Below are 16,196 nucleotides of genomic sequence, written 5' to 3' on the forward strand. Positions count from 1 at the left end.
AAGTCCATAGATGTAATCAGTATTGTAGCTCCAATTACGCGCATTACCGACAACGCGTACGACACCAAGTGCTTGCAGGGGCGCCACATAAATCCTCACAAAACTACAGTCGTCGCGCCCCGGTCCTCACTTTCGCCTGCACGTAAATCGTTTCAACTCGCTGATATAAGTTTGGAGATCGTTTAACACACAAATCGAAATTGTGATCAAAATTCAGTTAATTGGACAGATTTATTTGGTGGTTATGATCAGACAGAGCAGCTCAAGAGTCACACACACACACACACACGTCCATGCACGCACACACACACACACGAGGAGTGAAGCGGCTTCAACATCGTACACAAACACACAAAGTCGGGTCACACCTCCTCAAACTCGGGGAGAAGCAAATCGCAGCCTGAATCAGGCAAATTCTCCTGAAATGTGGCGTCCTTTATCAGGTTTACTTCTGTTGTTATCGCTCTGAGCCCCCCCCCCCTCCTTTTGCTCTCTGTGCTAAGTCACTCCCGCACATCAATTCAGGTTTGTCAAATTGTTGTGTACAATTTTGTCTCCTCCTCTCTCTCCTCCTCCTTTCCCTCTGCCTCCAAATTTTCCCCCTCTCTCTCTCTTTCTCTCTCTCTCCTCTCTCTCTCTCTCTTTCTCCTCCTCCTCTTCATCCCTCTCTTTGCCACACACAGTCAGTTCATTGTGATCCATTCAGCGCTCTCCATCCCGGAACACTTTATCATTCAATTAGGACAGCTTTCACAGCGCTCCGAAAAGACGAGAGGAGCAAGGGAGGAGGGAGGAGAGGACAGCTTTCACAACGCTCCGAAAAGACGAGAGGAGCAAGGGAGGAGGGAGGAGAGGACAGCTTTCACAACGCTCCGAAAAGACGAGAGGAGCAAGGGAGGAGGGAGGAGAGGACAGCTTTCACAACGCTCCGAAAAGACGACAGGAGAGAGGGAGGAAAGCGATATGAGGGAGCTGGGGAGTGGACAGCTTTCACAGGCTCTGAAAAGAGGAGAAGAGAGAGGAGAGGAGAGGAGAGGAGGAAGGGAGGGAGATGAGGGAGGGAGGAGAGAACAGCTTTCATAGGCTCCGGAAAGAGGAGGAGAGAGGGAGGACAGAAAAGAGAGAGAGAGAGGAGAGGACAGCTTTCACAAACCTCCAAAAAGAAGAGAGGAGAAAAGGAGGAGAGGACAGCTTCCACAGGCTCTGAAAAGAGGAGAAGAGAGAGGAGAGGAGAGGAGAGAGGACAGCTTTCACAGTGCTCCGAAAAGATGAGAGGAGAAAGGAGAAAGGAGAGAGGGAGGAGAGGAGAGGAGAGGGAGGGAGGGAGGAAAGGACAACTTTCACAGGCTCTGAAAAGAGGAGAAAAGAGAGGAGGGGAGAGAGGGAGGAGAGAGAGGAGAAGACAGCTTTCACAGTGCTCCGAAAAGACGAGAGGAGAGAGGGAGGAGAGAGAGATGAGGGAGGAAGGAGAGAGGACAGCTTTCACAGTGCTCTGAAAAGATGAGAGGAGAGAAGGAGGAAAGGAGAAAGAGGAGAGGAGAGGGAGAGGACAAGAGAGAGCGGGAGGGAGGGGAGAGAGAGGAAGGAGAGGACAGCTTTCAAAGGTAAGGAGAGGAGAGAGAAGGAATGAAGAGGAGAGACAAAGAGTTATTCTGAGGTTCAAACATGTTTAGTAGTATTTTTGAATGCAGTATTTGTACGTAGTATTTGTTGTAGTATTTATATGTAGTACATACGTAGTCAAATAAGTATCAGCACCTAAACAACATAAACAAGAAAGTGTGGAGAAGAGAAGGGGGAGGGGTGAAAGAAAAGAGAGAGAAGGAGAGAGAGAGGGGCAGGAGAAAGTCCAAAAAAGGAAAAGTCCAAAAAGACAAATTCAAAGCTCCAAGAGAAGAATGGTGTGAAGGGGGACACTCGAGGAAAGAATGACAGAATGAAGTGCTGAATGAGAGAGGGGGGGATGGGTGAGCAGAGAGAGAGAGAGAGAGAGAGGGAGGAGAGAAGGTGAGGAGGAGGAAGAGACAGCGATGGAGAGAGAGAAAAATAGGGGGAAAGAGGAGGAAATGAGAGAGGGGGAGAGTTAGAAGAGAAGGAGAGAGAGGAGAGGAGGAAGAGAGAGTGAGGGGGAGAAGGGAAGAGAGAGAGAGAGAGAAAAAGAGAGAGTGAGAAGAGAAGGAGAGAGAGGGGAGAGGAGGAAGGAAGAGAGTGGGGGAGAGACAGAGAGGGAGAGAGAGATAGAGGGAGAGAGAGGAGATGGAAGAGCAAGAGAGGGAAGGTGGAGAGAAAAGGGGGGAGAGAGAGGGGATGAAAGAGAGAGAGAGGGAAAGAGGGGAGGGAAGAGCAAGAAAGGAGAGGTGGAGAGAAGAGAGAGAGAGGAGAAGAAGAGAGAGGGGAGGAAAGAGAGAGAGAGAAGAGAGGGAGAGAAGGGGGAAGAGAGAGAGATGAGGAGAAGAGAGAGAGTTGAGAAAAGAGAGAGAGAGGAAAGGGAGAGAAGGGGGAGAGAGAGAGAGAGAGAGAGAGAGAGAGAGAGAGAGAGAGGAGGAGGGAGGAGAGAGAGAGATAGAGAGAGAGGAGGGGAGTGTTCCACAGACGTCCCACAGAAGGACACATGTGTGCACTTTCTTTCACATGAATCTCACACTTAAACCACAACGGCTTTTTAAAGACACAGTGCAGAACTTTTACTAAATTAAAGCCACGTTTAACACATTTCTGTCGTGCTGATCCACATCCAGACGCCTTTTGTCATCACACATTCTGCACGTCCGTCATATTTACTGATCACGTTCAACATTTGTGAATTTACCTGTTGGAGATTTCATGGTAAAGTCCAGTGTGGTCTACAGAGTCTTTACAGGTGATGTTAACTGTAGGCACTGCTCTGCCTGAAGCTCCGATCGACCTTAATCTGACCTTTATTTAAACACAATCTGACCAGAAGGAACTGATTTATCTGCAGCTACAACAGGTGAGCTGATGTGTGCTGTTAACACTGTTGGACAAGTGACTTTAAAACTCTAATGTGTTATTTGTTTATGATTTGTTTCTGTCATTTCAAAGTCATTTTTTACATTATAATATTACTGTATTTAAAATGTAAAACATTACACGACTATTACAGCACTTTAAGAGACTCTCACCAAAATAACTGTAAAGATGCTGAACTTTTGTGCCGTATATGGACTGAACCAGGACTGAACTAGGACTAAACAGAGGACTAAACCAGAGCTGAACCAGGACTAAACCAGGTCTAAACCAGGACTAAACCAGGACTAAATCAGGACTAAACCAGGACTAAACCAGGACTAAATCAGGTTTAAACCAGGACTAAACTGAGGACTAAACCAGGACTAAACCAGGTCTAAACCAGGACTAAACTAGGACTAAAGTAGAACTGAACCGAGGACTAAACCAGGACTGAACTGAGGACTAAACCAGGACTAAATCAGGACCAAACCAGGACTAAACCAGGACTGAACCGAGGACTAAACCAGAGCTGAACCAGAAGTGACCCAAGACTAAACCAGGTCTAAACCAGGTCTCAACCAGGATTAAACCAGGACTAAACCAGGACTAAACCAGGTCTAAACCAGGTCTAAACCAGGTCTAAACCAGGTCTAAACCGGGACTAAACCAGGACTGAACCAGGTCTAAACCGGGACTAAACCAGGACTAAACCAGGACTAAACCAGGATTAAACCAGGTCTAAACCAGGTCTAAACCAGGACTAAACCGGGACTAAACCGGGACTAAACCGGGACTAAACCAGGACTAAACCAGGACTAAACCAGGACTAAACCAGGTCTAAACCGGGTCTAAACCGGGACTAAACCGGGACTGAACCAGGTCTAAACCGGGACTAAACCAGGTCTAAACCAGGTCTAAACCGGGACTAAACCAGGACTGAACCAGGTCTAAACCGGGACTAAACCAGGACTAAACCAGGACTAAACCGGGACTAAACCAGGACTAAACCAGGTCTAAACCAGGACTAAACCAGGACTAAACCAGGACTAAACCAGGACTAAACCGGGACTAAACCGGGACTAAACCAGGTCTAAACCAGGACTAAACCGGGACTAAACCAGGACTAAACCGGGACTAAACCGGGACTAAACCAGGTCTAAACCAGGACTAAACCAGGTCTAAACCAGGAATAGAACTTGGAATCTAGTTCTGCCCCTGAGAGAACCCCGAGTCCATGGAACAGGGTGTCTGCAAGGTGCGATCAGGCGTCAGCTGCGTTCAGCCCTGTGAAGCGTGGAGTTCTGCTCTGGTTCTTTGCTCGCAGTCACCTGACGGTCTATGCAGGTGCGTCTCTGGTGTTTCATTGCTGCTGTATGAAGAAAAACCCACCACTTCAATCCAGGTTAAAAAGCATTGTAACGTGTGTTACTCACATTTGTACCGAGTAAAATATTACAATTTTTACCTCCGCCAAGGAGGTTATGTTTTTGCCAGCGTTTGTTTGTTTGTCTTTTAGCAACATAACTCAAAAAGTTATAGACCGATTTTGATGAAATTTTCAGGATTTGTTGGAAATGTGAAAAGGAAGAACTGATTTCATTTTGGGGGTGATCCGGAAGAAATCCTGGATTCTGGATCACTTTGAAATTTTAGTTAACAATGTGGTAAATGGGGCCAAAAATTTTGTTTCTCAATATCTCGCTTGATTATTGACCAAACCCCATGAAATTTGACTCAGGGATGGACAATGAGATCCTCTTTCATATTCCAAAGGCTGATCCGGATCTGATCCAGAAGACTGATTTTATCGCAATTTATATAAAAAGTGGGGGTAGTCCTTGGCGGAGGTCTGCGCTCTCTGAGTGCTTTTCTAGTTTTCCCTGTAATGCCACATTACTGCACAAAGCATTGCATTACAGTAATTTGTTACTTTTAGAACACGTTACTCCCAACACTGTCTGTTAAACAAGTCCATCTCTAATAACATCACAAGAGAGTAACCACGTTTTCATAATCAAAAACTGGAACACCCTCAGTTTGTGGTGGTTGGTAAGAATAAAATAGTGAAGTGAGTGTGTAATGAAAGAAAACTGTTCTGCACTCGGCTCATTCATGACCAACATGTGAGTCAGTATACTCACATTCTTTTGTGTTTTGGACATTTTTAAGCTGCTTTTCTGTATTTTACCTAAACAAGTGACAATTTATGCCTCTCGTTTAGGACTGGGGATCATTAAGAAGCTGATATGATACATATCTCGATACATGAGCCACGATATGATACATACCTCGATACAGTGAGCTTTTGATTTGATACGATATATTTCAAATATTCGATACAGTTCAGTAAAAAATAAAGACAAAATCATGGCTGTGATACTAAAAGTCTTTGTTAAACCACTTCTTGTGCAAAGTTCATATGAAACACAAACATTTGTATCATCAAAACAGTGAAAATGTCAAATGTGTCACATAAAAAGAGTTTCCTTCCTCTAAACAAGCAACAAAACTGTATCTGTAACAAAATAATTTAGTAAAATATGCCAAAAAATACTAAAATACAGTCCACGATATCCATACTGCATCATCACATGAAACAATATGATATATCGATATTTCAGTATTTTTGCACACCCCTACTCTCTTTGTTCTTTTTTTTTACATTTCTTGTATAAAACTGGGACAAATTAATGGTTTTGTTACATAGAAACTAAGGGAAGACCCAAAATGCAGGTCTGCTGTAAAAGTTCTTTAATAACCAAGAAAGATCTAAAAATCCATAAATCCAATAAATCCTAAATTCAAAACTAAACTGACATGACAGGACAAGATAAGATAACAAATACAATGGACTAACAAAGCTCAGATTAGAACACAGAGTATAAAAGTACAGACACAGGTGAAACACATCAGGGCACGACAAATTATCAACAGATACGAAGTAAAACTCAAATCACAAGGAGACAAGACAGGAAAAGAGCAACCAAAATAAGCAAAAACAACAACTACAGAACATGAACCATGACAGGTTTTAGATAAATCCACTGGGGCAGGAGACACTGACTCAAAACTGGGACTGTCTGGATAAATCGGGACGTCTGCTGACGCTACATGACAGTCACAAACTACTCATTAGTAGTTTGTGACTGATGATGTAACGAGATCCAAATCTTTTGGTAAAATATTTTCACGATATGCACTCATGATATGATATTTATTGTGATTTTTTTTTGCTTTTGAAAGACCTTGATATGATTTTGATGTGAATTATTTCCATCATAATCCCAAGAATTCAAGTAAAAAACATGTCTCTTCACTGAAATTAATCGTAGGATAAGTACTGTATTTTTTGCACTATAGGGCACACCTAAAATCCTTTAATTTCATCAAAAAGGACTGTGCGCCTTATAAATCAGAGCGCCTTATATATGAATGTATTGGAGTGTCTTAGTACGACTTTAGTAAACTACAAAGCCGCTCCACTTGCAGAATTAAGGCTCCCGTAGTCAGGAGCATCAGGAGTAATACAGACTGTGATTCCTTTTAATATCAAAATGCACCTATCAAGAGACACGCTCACAACACCCACTTTAAACTCAAGGCTGTTCTAAAGTGAAAGTGTGAGCTGTGTGGGAGCAGTGGATGAGAGAAGGAGAACACACATTCACAAGACAGAGAGACAGCGCCGAGCCACTTACGCCACGATCTGCCAACGGATCATGGACGCCCGGGTTAAGGATCAGTATCAACTGAACGGAACGGACTTTGGACTCAATGAACAATACCCACCAGAAATTAATCTCCGACGCAAACAGCTCTTCCCCATACGCAGGCAGATGTTGAAAGATGGTAAGAAAGTGGTCATCTCAGTGGACAGATTATACATCGATGGACAGTTATTCCGAGACAAAGACATTACCCCCTGGCTATTCTAAAGTACTACTGACTATGCCCCGCCCCCTCCCTCTCCGTAAGGTAAATCAACTCTGGACTTATTTGTTTCACTTCACCTCAATTATGCACTCTGTTCAGCACAGTATCATTCTATCATTGGCTCTTTTTGTCTGTCTCGTCTGTTTTGATCTCCCTCTGTTTCGTTTTCCCTCAATGTCATCTTGTTATTTTATCATACCTGCACGCACGCGCGCTCACACATGCACACACGCACTCACACAGACACACATATACTTCGCCGACAAGTACGCGCACAGACACGCATGGACACAGTACATGGACATATACAGACACATCCACATCAGTACAATATCTTATAGTCTAACAATCTCTTTAAATGGCTTCCCTTAAAATTGTAACCTGGAACATTCGTGGTATTGGCTCCCAGACAAAGAAAATAAAAATACTCAATTATCTTCATAATCTACAGGCAGACATCTGTTTATTACAAGAAACCCATCTCTCACATATAGACCACCATAAATTAAAAACTTCAGAATTCACCCACTCCTTCTCTTCTTATTACAACTCCAAGCAAAGAGGCGTGAGCATATTAATCAGCAAAAAAATAGCTTTTATCCACAATACAACTATCACAGACCCTGAAGGGCGTTTTGTTATTATTAATATATCAATCAACAATAGCCCGGTAACAATTGGTAATATCTATGGCCCAAATACAGATAACCCTTCTTTTTTCCACTCCTTCTTCTCTTCCATCTCAAACATCTCCAACTGTCCAGTCATAATCGGAGGCGACTTTAACACAATCATAGACCCATCACTTGACCGTTCCAATAACACAAACAACAAACGCATCTGGCAATCTACTGAAATAGTAAAACAGTACATGAAGGATTTTGTCTTGGCGATAGTTGGCGATTACAGCACCCAACCACCAGAGAATACACCTTTTACTCACCGGTACATCATTCATACTCCCGTATTGATTTCTTACTGACCAGTAATTCAGTTATATTAGACATTTCCGAATCAAGAATTCACCCTATCATCATCAGTGACCATGCCCCAGTTACAATTACATGGAACACAAACAAGCAACATAAACAGGCCCCTAGATGGCGCTTCAACCTATCCCTCCTCAATGACCCAGATTTTGACAGTTATATCAAAAGAGAGTGGGCATCCTTCTTAGAAATAAATGATTCCCCAAAGTCATCATCCACACTTCTCTGGCAAACAGGCAAAGCAGTTTTAAGAGGTAAAATAATTTCATTTTCTGTCCATAAAAAAAAGAAAGAAAAAGAAAAAGAAGCAAGTCTAGAACTTAAGATCAAGCAATTAGAAACACTTAATGCTAATAATTCAACAACAGAAACTCAGAATGACTTAAGGAAATATCAACTCCAACTTAACAACATAACAAATAAACAAACACAATTCTTAATTCACAGACTTCGACAAGAACATTTTCATCACAACAATAAATCTGGTAAATATCTGGCAAATCAAATCAAACGAAATCAAGAAAAAAAATACAATTCCCACCATCAGAAACTCAGCAGGGAAGCTCACTTACTCACCACAGGAAATAAATGAAATATTCAGAAATTTTTATGAAAAATTATATTCATCTGAACAGGACCCAAAACAAGAAGACATAGACTCATTTCTCAGGAACATCAAAACACCACAACTTAATACAGAACAGATTAGTATGTTAGATTCACAGATAACAGAAAAAGACCTCTCCACAGCCCTCAACCTTATGCCAAACAACAAAGCACCCGGTCCCGATGGCTTCCCTGCTGAGTTCTATAAACACTTTTGGTCCATTTTAGCACCACTATTCACCAAAGCAATAACTGAAATCAAACAAAAGTCCAGATTTCCAGAACATATGAATTTAGCTATCATCTCACTCCTCCCCAAACCGAATAAAGACCACACCCTACCATCAAATTACCGCCCTATCTCTCTCATTAACGTAGACATAAAAATCCTCAGCAAAGCTCTCGCCCATAGAATAGAACAGGTCACCCCTCACATAATTCACCCAGATCAGACAGGTTTCATCAAAGGTAGACAAGCATCTAATAATACACGCAGACTGTTCAATTTAATCCACTACTCATCATTACAAGAAGAAGACGCCATCATAGCAACCTTAGATGCAGAAAAAGCATTTGACAAGGTAAACTGGAAATTTCTCTTCGCCACACTACACAAATTTGGCTTTGGGGAATCATTTATTAACTGGATCAAAATTTTGTACACTTCACCTTCAGCCTCTGTCATTACTAATGGTCTAACATCACAATGCTTCACACTGCACAGAGAGACTAGGCAAGGATGCCCACTCTCCCCCTCCCTATTCACCATTTTCATTGAGCCACTCGCAATAGCCATCCGTCAGAACCCCCACATACAAGGATTTCAAACTCAAACTTCAAAGCTCATATGCAACATACAATAAATCTCTATGCTGATGACATCCTACTTACACTCCAGAAACCACAATCATCTCTACAGGAAACAATTACCCTCATTGAATCATTCTCTAAAATCTCTGACTACTCAATAAACTGGACAAAATCCTCCATTCTCCCATTACACAACACCAAATGGGATGCGACAGCTCATACATCACATATTCCTTTATGCACCGGTCACATCACATACTTGGGCATTAACATTTCCTCCAGGCTGTCAGAGCTGACTGGACTCAACTTCACTCCACTTCTCAAAACAATAGACAACGATCTATACCACTGGAGGAATCTACCACTATCCATTCTGGGCAGAATAGCAATAATCAAAATGAAAATACTTCCCAAAATAAATCACCTCTTTTCAATGATTCCAATCCAACCCAACAACACCTGGTTCAGCTCCCTCGACTCAATAATCACCAAGTTCTACTGGAAAAATAAGCCACCAAGGATCAAACTGACAACACTTCAAAAACCCAAAGCAACAGGCGGATTAGATGCACCACACTTCTATCATTACTTTCTGTCAAATCAGTTACAGTACATATACAAGTGGACACACCCCAGTCACTCAGATTACACCTGGCTAGACATAGAAGAAACACTCTGTAAGGACATTCAGATTTCAGATATCCCTTTTCTCAGCCAATCAATCAAACGACATCCATGTTTCAAAGTAACAACCATAGCATCCGCTCTGACAGCCTGGTGGAAATTCCACAAAATCACATGTTCAACTATCTCACTATCTAACTTCACCCCCATCTGGAATAACCCTGATTTTCTTAGCAACAAAAAAACACTTAATTTTCACTCCTGGGTGCAAAAGGGCATCACACATTTAAAACACCTCTTCCATAATAACACCCTGGTATCATTCCCATACCTGGTCCAGGAGTTTGGCATCACAAGTAATCAGTTTCTGGAATATTCACAACTCAAATCCTCGATACAGTCAAAAATTAATTCTAGTACAGCAAATCTATGCCTTTCCCCTGCAATCTCAGAATTAATCAATATCCCCAACCCCAAAAAACTCCTTTCAAAGATTTATAAAATAATATCTCACTCCGACCAAACTATATCATTACCGTCAATAAAATGGGAACAAGATCTCTCCCTCACTCGTGATGCCAACTTCTGGACCCAGATCTGTAAAAACATTTATCTCATGACAAAAAATGCAAATCTACAACTCATACAATATAAGGTACTCCACAGAACTCACTACACTGGTCAAAAAATGCTGAAAATGGGTTTCACATCAGAAATTAACTGCACAAATTGCACACAAAACCTCCCCGACACTTATATTCACGCCTTCTGGCATTGCACACCCATCAGGCACTTCTGGGAAAGAATCACGGACTCACTATCCCACTTCATGGGTTGTCGCATCCCCATGTCCCCCTCACTCTGTCTTCTAGGAGACCTTTCAATAATCTCAATAGATAATAAAAACCATAAACCTCTCCTTGAGGCCCTAACTATCGCCAAGAAAACTATCCTCATGAACTGGAAATCAAGACACAACATACATCTGACACACTGGAAAAACCTACTCATTGACCATATCTCTCTGGAATACACATCTACTCCCCCCGTCAGCACAACAGCACCACACTCACCCTGGTCCACCTGCCTCCATTTTCTACAAATGTAATTTCATATTTGATTACTCTTCTCCTCCTCGTTCTTTAACACTTTTCTTTGTCTGGTTGCCTATCACCTTTTGCTTGACATTAAAATAGATGAAGTCCTGAGAGTACATACACATGCACACATGCACACACACATAACACACCCATACACACTCACACACACCTGTACAAACACACACAATGCCATACACACCGCTTAATTTTATAAAGAAACAGGGATGGGATAGACAGGCTATATAAAATAGAACTTTAACAGACTTAGGAACACAGCACGAAGTTGTCTGCCTCAGGTCCCTAGCGGGCTGGGCCCTCTCTGCTGTCACCTGGGTGTTGGGTGTGGGGGTCCTCCTACGGGTGCCCGGTTGCGTGCTCTCACGTCCCCTCAGGGTCTCCCCTCTGTGCTGGCTTCACTCTCTGGTCGACCCCCAAGCTCCTTACCTCCCTGATACTTTTAATGCATCACACCCAATTTTTTTTTTTTTTAATGCATCACAAGTCAACCAGGGATGAATGTGTTTCATGTGTGTGAATTGTGTGAGTATGTGTGTAGGCTTGTGTGTATGTGGATGTGCGTGCACATTCCTGTGCAGGCAGGTGCGTGCATGCATGTGTGCGTGTGAATGTATGCACATGTACATATATATCAGGGAGGGGGAGCATTTCAGACCGGGAGGTGGTTCATTGGGGGGTGGGCCGGCCTGGTCGATGGGCGACCACGTGCGGAGCCCTGGGGGTGGCCCCCGCACCCGCCTTGGTGGGCATGAGTGTGGCTTGGCCTGCTCCCACTTCAGTGGGGATCTGAGGCAAAATGCCAACACACACTGAACAAATTTTCAATACTCAAATTAAATAACAATAATACAGGTCAACATTAAATCATCCGCATAGCCTGTCTATCCCCCCCCGGCACACATACATACACACGCGTATGCACACACATACACACACACATACACACACGCACGCATATATACACACAGACACGCACACACACACAGACACGCGCACACACACAGACACGCACATAAGGTTCACACTGTCACCAACCCCTGTCATCTTTGTTCCTTTTTGTATGTAATGTCTGTCTTGTATCTTGTATGTCATTTGGTTCCTATTTGTTGTAATCTATGTAGTTTGCAAATAAAAATTATTTTAAAAAAAAAAAAAAAAAGGATCAGTATCAACTGTGGTCCGAGCTTTCACCAAGACCCGAATCATCACTGAACTCCAGGGAACAGTAACCACACTGACTCGGATAATGACAGAGGGATGTGGACGTGTGGACGCCGGAATCACCCAACTGTTTCAACTATTATGAATTATTGTGAATACTCTAAGGCTACGTTCAGACTGCAGGGCTTAATGCACAATTCGGATTTTTTTGTGAAATCCGATGTTTTTGCGAGGTCGTTCACATTTCCAGTTAAATGTGACTTGTATGTGATCTCCTGTGTGAACATTAAATGGCCCAAAAGTGTCCCACATGTGCACTGGAGACACGACGACGTCAACCTCAGCGAGTGTGCTCTGTGTTTACGGTTTACAGCATTGAACACCTGGAGATTTTAAAGTTCCTCTCGTACCGGAGCCAGAACATGAACAACTTACTTGTTTTAAGGAGGAGATTGAGAAGGAGAAGGACGAGGTTTTTTGGTCGTGGAGTTTTTTGGGGCAGCTGGCAGCGACGTCCGTTGAAAGGAACATGTGGATGTGGAGACGGAGCCAAGAGTGGTGAGTGGTGATGTGCTTCACTTCAGTGACACGGAGTTCATAAACAATTTTCACCTACTTCAGCGCAGAATAGTGACGTTTGTGTCTTGTTGATAACGTGCAGGTGGATGAACGCACTTTGGCCGTTCAGACTGAAGTCGCATGTCAAAAGATCAGATATGTATCAGTTTCACGAGCACATATCCAAGTGTCCTGGGTCACATTTGAAAAAATCTGATCTGTGTCATTCAGACTGTCTGTAAAAGATCAGATACAGGTCTCATAGGGGCCAAAAAATCAGATTTGGGTCACTTCAGGCTGCAGTGTGAACGTAGCCTAACAGTTTAGCGTCTCAGACAGTATTTTTTTTATGTTTTACAAATGAACAAGAGAGTTATTGTGAATGCGTTAAATAAAGTTTGACTGACTTATCTAACTGTTTTGTTTCGTTTAATGCGCCTTATGCGGTGTGGTTTATATGTGAAAACATTTCAAAAATAAATTCAGTTACAGCACACCTTATAATCCAGAGCCCCTATGGTGCGCAAAATACGGTAGTTCCCAATGTTTCTAAGCTTGTGCTAAACTTGTGATTCAATTTATTGTGACCGCCCACGATATTATTGTGAGACTTTTGACAATACGATATCACAATATTTCAGTTATTGTTACATCTCTAAAAGTTACCCAACAGTTTTTCTTTTGATCACTCTCACGTTTTAGTTGAAAATCAAACTCCTAAACAGGATCATGAAAGCTCAGACTGACCACACGCTCCTGAAAATGTGTCTAAAAGCATTTTGTATTTTCCCAGTATTCCGCCATAGGCATACATGTACAACACCTCCAGTGCGATGTCGCTGCAAAGTATCAATCGCAGACTAACACAGCGCTGGTGTGTGTAGTCCTGGTTGTTTTGGTGAGTGTGTGCAGGGAGCAGGAGGTGAAGGATCAGGTGAGGTCACACTGCAGCAAAAACCACAAACCAAACCAACTTTTACCGTAGTCTGCAACAAAACAGAGCTCCAGCAACAATCACAATCAAACCCAAATCACACTTTGAACAGACAGTTGGAAACGCACAAAGGCTGCAGTTGTGAAATCCCGTCGTTTTTTTCCACAAACAACAAAATCTCCTGTCTTCTTCTGCATAAAAGCGTGTAACCCTTCAGTTCAGAGCCGTACAAACCTGTTCTGAAATGTGATTCTTGTGTTGTTCAGATTTCAGTCTTTTTGTCAGTTCTTCTGAACATGTTTAAATGTGAACGCTTTCATTAAAACATAAATCGTAGGGGTGTAACGATATCCAAGTCTCACGATACGATATCGTCACGGTATGAACCTCATGGTATGATATTTATTGTGATATTTTGCTACTTTTTCCTCTTAAAATGCCTTGACAAGACTTAATCCAAAGAACTAACACTTAAAAGTGTTAGAATTGTTATTTCTTCTTGTAGTCTGCACTGAAATGGAGCAAAGGATTTTTTTTTAACTATTGCTGCACCGTAACTCTTAATTTAAGCAAAGAGACTTGTGATTCGATATATTGTGATGGTCCATGATATTATAGTGAGAACTTTGACGATATGATATCACGATATTTCCCTTATTGTTACATCCTAATAAATCACAATCATTAAATATAATCACAGTCACAGTGTTTGTCAGAAAATGAAATCAGGCCTAAAATAAAACAGAACATCTACCATAGCTTTTAAGAGCCTGTAAGAGCCCATAAATCTGAGTCAAATGTGTTTTGTACAGATATTGTCAGAGAATTAGGAAGTGCACGTTAGCATGCTGATTGTTATTTGTGTTACCGTCACAGCAAAAATACAATCATTGTGTGTCCTTAGGCAAGATACTTCACCCACATTGCCTAGTATGAAAGTGGTGTGTGTGTGAGTGATGGTGGTGGTCAGAGGGACCGATGGCGCCGATTGGAATGGCAGCCACGCTTCTGTCAGTCTGCCCCAGGGCAGCTGTGGCTACAGTAGTAGTTCACCATCATTTTTTTTCCCAGTGCATATAGTTTATGCAAATGAGCGATGTGGTTTAAAGGTTGTATGGAGGATTTTTTTTGTTTCAAATTGTCAGTGAAAGTTTAAAATACCATTACAGAGACACAGCAGCCTTGTAATTATGATGACCAAAAAAAAAAAAGAATGAAAATCTTTCAACTGTGGACGCAGTGAGGCCAGATAAACATCAGCCAATAGAAAACAAAGCTACCTCATTTTCTATTGGCTGTTAGGTTGTCAATCAAACTCCCTACGTTTCTAGTGTGACTGACTCGCGGTTCGCAGGGATTATGTTATGCAGCGGGTTTTAGAGGCTTTTTCAAACTGTCGCTTCCTCGCAGTTTGCACAAAGTTTGTTGAGATGGCGGACGAGAATCCACGACCAGTTCACCGCAAAAGAAAGTCTGTTTTTGAGGTCGCTGAGAGAAGAAGAGAAGGGGAAAAGGAGCAAAGACAAACTGAGGTGATTCTCGGAGATCTCGTTTAGGGACTGACGTGTTGATCGCTAAATTATTTCTAGACAGGTCACTTCAACAGTAATTCTGAACGCGCACTGACAAGCGTGATTTCTAGAGTAAAGAGGCGGGAGGAGGTGTTTCTACTGAGGAGCTGTGGAGGAGGAAGGTGGTGTCACGCATGCGCAACATTTGAAAAATGACTGTCGCTGTATTTCTTTTCCCTTAAAAAAATCCTCTATACAACCTTTAAGTTTAATTTTTGTAAAATGTAAACAAATGTGTGCAAAGCTGCATTAAACACATTATTACTCAATGTATATTTGAGTCCTCCTCGTAGGAAAAAAAAACAAACAAAAAAAACAAAAAAAACACACATTTAAATGATCCACCCACAGTCACATTCATCACATACATTCACCAAGACAGGGAGGCAACGCCGGGTGAATTACACCACGATCTGCCAATGGATTGTGAACGCCTGGACTAAGGACCAGTCTCAAGTGTCATCTGTTTGTTTCACTTAATGCACCTTATAATCTGGTGAACCTTATAATCCAAAAAACACGCTTTTACCAGGGCCGAGGAAGATGAGCATTTTGGCAGAGTTTGGTTCATGTAACCTGTTTGGCTTCAGCTTTACACAGACACTACAGATTATGATTAGATGTGGATTTATTGTTATGCATAACACTTTGACTCTGAGACACTGTAAAGACTGGAGACTTGCTCTGTTCTTCTGTTTTACACATAAGATGACACACTGGGCTTTGTTGGGAGAAGTGTAGGACTATATAAAACATGAGCGCCAAATGAACATTCGTTTTTCAGTACCAGTACCTACCCAACCTTTCCGGTCGGTTTCTATTTGGAACAGAGTTTCAGTAGCCAGGCATAGTGAGAAAGAAGTTTGAACCACTGCAAACTGTTTCAAATGAACTAGTTCTGTTTTCATGTTTTAACTCAGTA

The 16,196-nt window shown here is 42.2% G+C and overlaps 1 protein-coding gene across 2 annotated transcripts in view; it reads right to left on the reverse strand.

The window, feature by feature from the left end:
* plagl2 (pleiomorphic adenoma gene-like 2) overlaps positions 1–16,196 on the reverse strand; it is a 69,601-nt gene that overhangs the window by 36,765 nt on the left and 16,640 nt on the right. The gene's annotated exons all lie outside the window — the stretch shown is intronic.

This window comes from Boleophthalmus pectinirostris, unplaced genomic scaffold (genome assembly GCF_026225935.1).
Source record: "Boleophthalmus pectinirostris isolate CB_2022bp ecotype Guang Dong unplaced genomic scaffold, ASM2622593v1 HiC_scaffold_2823, whole genome shotgun sequence".
Classification (NCBI taxonomy): domain Eukaryota; kingdom Metazoa; phylum Chordata; class Actinopteri; order Gobiiformes; family Gobiidae; genus Boleophthalmus; species Boleophthalmus pectinirostris.